The sequence below is a fragment of the Temnothorax longispinosus genome, unplaced genomic scaffold, assembly GCF_030848805.1.
Source record: "Temnothorax longispinosus isolate EJ_2023e unplaced genomic scaffold, Tlon_JGU_v1 HiC_scaffold_19, whole genome shotgun sequence".
NCBI lineage: Eukaryota > Metazoa > Arthropoda > Insecta > Hymenoptera > Formicidae > Temnothorax > Temnothorax longispinosus.
The window spans coordinates 229,490-236,474 of NW_027270003.1; the positions used below are offsets into that span (position 1 = coordinate 229,490).

General features: G+C 39.7%; 1 long non-coding RNA gene across 1 annotated transcript; it reads right to left on the bottom strand.

Annotated features, from left to right (window-relative positions):
* Positions 1-1,251: 1,251 nt before the first annotated feature.
* Positions 1,252-5,538, bottom strand: LOC139823839 (uncharacterized). Its single transcript, XR_011734911.1, has 2 exons — positions 2,699-5,538; positions 1,252-2,024 (listed from the first exon to the last, which is right to left on the bottom strand). It is a non-coding gene; the product is annotated as an uncharacterized lncRNA (long non-coding RNA).
* Between the last annotated feature and the right edge of the window lie 1,447 nt (positions 5,539-6,985).

Below are 6,985 nucleotides of genomic sequence, written 5' to 3' on the forward strand. Positions count from 1 at the left end.
GCTACAAACTAAAGAAAAAGGGTCTAAAAAATCGGTTACACCCTGAAAAGTATTCTTTGTAGTTCTTAGATAATGTGTGATTTTTTGGGAATTTTTAATTCCATTTTAAATGACGGAAAAAATCACCGACGCAACATCAAAAAAACGATGAAATCGAGGGTTTTCGGGATCCGAGTCTCAGACTTTGACAGTGCGTGCAAGCTAAACGACTGATTTGACGATAAATGTTGTTCAGATTATTATTGTAGATAATTTTACGCTCTACAAAAAAGGTACCTATAGTTAGTTACCCTATCTTGCTTAGTTTTCGAGATATTTCAGAAAATATAAAAAAATCGCGTTTTTTGTTGATAATATTGTTAATAACTTTGTAATGCGCATGCGCATTGCGAAGCAAAATAAATCCCACTTACAGCACCTCAAATCAAAGCGATTCATGGTGGTTGCAACCTGGGAAGGATATAATTGAAAGGTTAACCCCCTAAATTAGTCTAATATGACTGGCCTATTATTAATTTTACTCAAACCATGAAAACATGGTCTTTCTTCAACAGAACAATGGCGTGTAGTATGTACAAAATTCTTTAAATGAAATACCATGGTATAAATACAAGGGTATGCTCTTGCGCATATTTTCGAACCCAGCCAATCAGTGACTTGTCTAAGCTTACGTCACACTGAGCGGCACATTTAAGCAGCGAATCTGTAATAGTCATTTATAAAAGCATTTTGAGCGGACAATATGTGAATACAAAATAATGTTGATCATTTATGTGAGAGAAAATTCTGTTTTATAAATAAATAAATATATATGAACGAAAATATATAAATATAAAAAACGCACGTGACATACGGATAAACGCTCATCGTTTCCCGAATTTGTCTCTCGTTGTAGATGTTAGAAACGTTATTGTTATTTGACGAATTTTATAATTATTTTATGTGGGTTTGTCTAAATATATGATATTACAGAAAATATTATTATTATTAAGAAAAAAAGAATTGTGTGCATTGAATAAAAGTCATTGCAACGTACCGAAAAATTTCACATAAAACGAGATTTTAATTTCCAGTCATTTATTATTAAAATTCTGCGAATTATTAGTTTTAATCAAAACTGGTCGGAAAACGATTGGAAAAGAATTGTCAGCTGAGACGCAAAACAAAAATATATTGTGGCGTACGACATAAAGAACTATATATGCAGAGGAAAGATGCAGATAAAAGATCAAATAACAATAAATGCAGATATTTAATATACAGGTTTTTTATTAGTAAATTTTGACATTTCTTTTTTTTTGCCTGTGATTTGCGATTGCAATCGCTCGGTTCATTTCGCGCAGCCTAATATATGTCCTAGTCCTAATGAGGCATAGTAATGCCTCTCTCGGTATTTTAATTTTCAATTGTGGTTCTATTATTTTTGCTAAGTTTTGAAATATAAGATTTTCTTTATTCAAACTGGATCCGTGATATTTAGCAAACTCAATATTCATTATACGAGCACATTGTAATAATTTGTCACTTGGATACATACATTTTCCTCGCGAAATAACTTGCAGCCAATCTTGGTCACCCGTTGTTTCCAATTGGCGCGTTTCAATACCTAATGTTTTATCTGTGCTTTTAAATTTAAATGCTATATATTTTAAACCCTCTTCTTCGATAGCCTCGCTAATATTGTCTGTTCTTCTGTACTGGACGATGCTGGTGTCTGTTCTTCTGTACTGGACGATGCTGCTGTCTGTTCTTCTGTACTGGACGATGCTGGTGTCTGTTCTTCTATACTGGACGATGCTGGTGCGTCTGTTCAACATCCATCGAAACTTCATTTGATACAGGCAAAGGCATTGTTTCAGCTAACACATTTTTGTTTGATGTTAGTGGAGGTACTGCATGGAGATGCAACGTCGGGATAGCATCAGGATGTATCTTCCTAGTTCGTGTAGGTGAATAACCTAGTAGATGTTCTTGTAAGGGCTTCGTAAAAGCTTCATCAGCAAAATGCTTCGAACATATCCTAGCTGAAGCAAACAAGGTTTAAGGTTCTTAAATATATGCTTATAATAATAAACAAGAGAAATCTGTGGTACAATATTAGTTGCTTTCCATTTACATCAAAACTCAGATAATTCTCATTTGTGACGTCATAACTCAGTTAAATGCACGTTCCTTTTGCATGCTGGCAAGTGAGATTCAACTGAGTTTTTATCCACAATCGAGACTGTTGCGATAATCTGGGAACGCACGGTTGCGAGAGATAGGGTAGCACAGAGAAATCAGACCGTTATGTATGAAAATCGCATTTATTCTGAAGACGATACACACTCGCACGCCGGTAGCTGATATCCGCGACAGAATTCGGAGCAGGAGCACAGGTGATAAGAGAGGGGTGGTTTGGCCTATCCCGGCCCGCCTCGTGCCGACCTCGTGTCAGCATTCCGATCGCGAAAGTTCGAGAAGCGCGAAAACTAATCGTCCTCAATAGAGACCATGTGCTTTAATGAATCTAATAAACTCACATTAAAAGTGAGGCTATGGACCGGTATTATTATTATGCGATAGCTTTGTCACCAAAATAAGCAGGTAAATACAAAATGACATATCTTACCTGAGTATAAAAATACTCACATATCTGAGTGACTCAGATCACTTGAGTGTAAATGGAAAGCAACTATTACTATACAAAAGTACATACCATATTTTGGTGAAATATTTTCTTTTCCGCATGCTTGACGCTACTTATTACACAGTGCTGGATCCTTTGGGAAGGAAAAATATTTTATTTTATTTCCTTCGATCTTTCTGGTCTTTGCCAGATATATAGTTCCCACATCCTTTCACATTACACGTCATTGCGTACACTGTAATAATCACAAACTAATTACTCGACATAAATAGCGAACCGAGCGAACGCAGCCATTGCGAATCACCGAGTACATCCGATTCATTCCGATGCTACACGAGTATGACGTAAGCTTAGATAAAAGTGGTGGGAATGCGCAGTGGTCTGACACGGTATGAGCATACCCTTGTATATTTATACCATGTGAAATACTTCCTTGGAAACTGATTAGAAACTATAATACTGTATTGAATGAATAGTTAAAACAGATATAAAGTTTCTCATACACCACTGTTTTGTTTTTTTCTTAAAAAAGTAATGCTTCTAAACTTTTGAACGGTAATGTACACACGGGGACAGGAATGCCTTCTCACTTGAAATTGCACGCGTATCGGAACATATTTTGTGCGACATGGCATCGAACCTCTCCCTCCGACAACTCATTGACCTGCCAACGCGTCTCACACAGAATACGTCATCTATTCTCGATCTTATTCTGATTTCGCGTGGTGTGGGGGTTATCGATTGCGGAGTCAGCGAGGAACTCGACATTAGTGATCATTTCATGGTCTGGGCGATCCTTAAAATAGCTCGACCTAGTTGCAGGGCCCGCACTACTCTCTTCCGCAGCCTCCACTCCGCTCAGCCCTCCGACATATCCTCCGAGTTGCTGAAGATTGACTGGTCGCCTGTGTTCGGCGCTGCGCATGTTGATGAGATAGTCGCCTACTTCACATCCTCCATAATGTCCGTGTTCGATCGTCTCGCACCATTGACTCTTAAGAGGGCAACACGTCTTCCGGCTCCGTGGCTTAACACCGCCGTCAGAAAATTAATATTTCTGAAGAGTCGTGCTTTTCGTCGATACAGGCTCACTCGGTCTGATCCCGATTGGCGCCGCTACAAGCAACTCCGTAACGAGATGAACTATGCCATACCCCGTGAAAAAAAGGCTTATCTCTCAAACTCTCTCTCATCAAACTCTCCTCGCCAATTCTGGAGAAATCTCTCCGAACTCGGAGAGACAGCATCTCCCTCGCACTCCTTACCCTCCCATCTCCTCGATCCTAAACTTATGAACGATTATTTTCTTGATTCTCTTCCCTCCTTTTCCTGCTCTCCTGAAACGTTAAATCATTTTGCCTCCTCATCCTTTAACGTCCCCGAATCTTTCAGTTTTACTCCAATCACTCTCACCGAGCTTTACAATATCCTCAAGCGAATACGTCTTACCTCGGCTGGGCCGTACAATCTCTCAGGTCGTATGCTGCTTCTCTGCCTGCTTCAGTGTCTCGAACCTCTTCTCTATATCCTAAATTACTCCCTCTCTTCTCACACATTTCCCTCCTCTTGGAAACATGTTGTTGTCCTCCCCATTCCCAAAACTCGCGCGATCCCTCCACTTTCTCCTCTCTTTGTCCTATCTCTCTCCGGTCTCCCTCCATTTCTCTCCAAAATCCTCGAGCGCATATGCTTTCAACAATTATATGCATTTGCCAACGAAGCGAAGATAATTCCGGAATGTCAGTCCGGTTTTCGTTGCCTGCACCACACTACGACTGAGCTTCTCCACCTGACTCCGTCCTTCGTGGTTTCGACTCAGGTTTCCTCACTGCGTTGCTTACTCTTGATTTCACGAAGGTGTTCGATACGGTCGACCCTCATCTCCTTCTGGCTAAGCTCGAGTACTACGGCCTGTCTCCCTCTGCCTTGTCCTTCATGAAATTGTTTCTATTAAACCGCTTTCAGCGCGTCCTTTTATATAATCCTCTGCCTATTTTTCCCCTTCTCGCGCCGTTCTATCAGGCGTACCTCAAGGGTCCGTGCTCGGTCCACTACTGTTCATCATTTTTATTGCTGAACTGGCTTCCACTCCTTTTTTCGCCGAGCTTCTAAAATACGCTGACGACGTGATTTTGCGCAAGTCATTCCGTCTATCTGACGTCTCTGCTACCATCTCTGCGTTGAACGATGACCTCAAAGCTGTAGCTAAATGGGCATCCTCTAACGCATTGCATCTTAACCCTTCCAAATCTTCACTTTTCATTGCCGGTTCCCCAGTCCTTCTATCTCAGCTTCAATCCTTTGACCTTTCTTTAAACTCTGTGCCTATACCTCTATCGTCCTCAATTAAAATACTCGGTGTCCACATTGACTCTTCCTGGTCGTTTAAACATCACGTGGATGTAAAATGTCGAGCTGCCTTTGCTCGCCTTTGTCTTCTTTATCCTTTCCGGCACATCCTCTCCACCTCTCAAAAGCTTCATTTATTCCAATCGCTTGTCATCTCACTTTTCGACTACGCAGACGTCGTCTATATTCCAGCACTCAACCAACAACTCCTAAATCGTATCCAATACATTCAAAACTCATGTCTCCACTCCCAGTAAAACAGGAACGTGGAATCCACGTTTCTTTCATGTGGACCAGCGACGTAGAATTCACGTAGACAATCGAGTGGATCATCCGCTTAAAAACGGTAGTCGGATCCACGTGGATGAGATCATCGATTCGACGTGGAATTTACGTGAAAGTTTCACGTCTTAATATTTTGGCGAGTACTTTAGAAGTACTGGGCAGTACTGGATTACTGATAGTAATTTATTACACAGAGAACTACTGGTGCATAGTATTGAATTATACTCACCCAAAAAAAACCTCTTAATACTAGAGGACACTGATTTCCGATATTCACCCGGCATAAAAAAAATTATATTTATTGAAATTTTATTACTATTTTATAACTAAATTTGTTTTTTAAGATGCAGTCTATAATTATAAATATTTTTTCGTATTTAAAAACACACTTATCTTGGTGGGATTCGAACTCGGGACCTCTGGATGGTGAGCCAACTGCCTTACGTGGTAGACTACTTCTTAATTTGATGTAAGTGTTATATATAGTCTACATATGTCATAACCAGCGCAAATATATAATTTTTTATAAATCATCTTAAGAAACAAATTCAGTTTAAAAACTGATTATTATTATAACACATAACTTTTGTATTTTTACGACATAATAAAATTCTTCAATTTTAAAATGGCTCACTATCATTTTCATTAATTATTCATTAAAATGTTCCATTTAGCTATATTAATTGCGATTGACAACATCAATGTCTCCTGAGATTGATAAATTATCTGTCAGTAGAACAGTGAAAATATCTACGCAAAATCTACATTGATACTACGTGGATGAGATACTTTGATTTTATCGATGGAAAAGAAACGTTGAATCCACGCGGATAAGGTACTTCGATTTTGGCGATGGAAAAGAAACGTTGAATCCACGCGGATAAGGTACTTCGATTTTGGCGATGGAAAAGAAACGTTGAATCCACGCGGATAAGGTACTTCGATTTTGGCGATGGATAAGAAACGTTGAATCTACGTAGATAAGGTACATCGATTTTAGCGATAAAAAAGAAACGTTGAATCCACGCGAATAAGGTTCTTCGATTTTGACGATGAAAAAAAAACGTTGAATCTACGTGGATAACTCGTGAATGAATCTCCATCCACGTATTACGTAGATTCGACGCAGATGCGACGTACCTGTTTTACTGGGTCTTCTCCTATGGTGTACGTAAGTTTGACCACATATCCCACTATATTCTCGTTCCTGTTGGCTAAAAATCCAACAACGTTTTGTGCTTCATCTCTGTTGCCTGGTTTTCCGTCTCCTTCATTCTAATACTCCTCCTTACCTTCGACGTCTCTTGCATCTCAACTCTGAGCTCCATACCAGTGATGCCCCGAATACTCGTTACCCGGACCTTCTTTCCTTTCCATCGCATTACTCTGTCAAGTTTCGCGCTTTTTTCTCTTACTGTGCAGTCAAACATTTCAATGCCCTTCCCTCTATCATAAAATCCTTATCCTCTATGTCTTCGTTTCGTACTGCTGTATCCGCCTTCATCTTGTCGACTGCACTTCCTGCCAGAAATGCATCTCAACCTGCGCGTCACTGATTGCCTGCACGTGTCGTGTCCACTAACGCGCTCACGTGCGCATCTGCGTGCGAATGTATGTCACCTATGCGTTTAGTATGTAAGTTTCGTTAAATCTAAATATTGTTAAATCTGCGTATGCGTTTAGTATGTAAGTTTTGTTGTGCGACAAAAATTTTACTCTCAT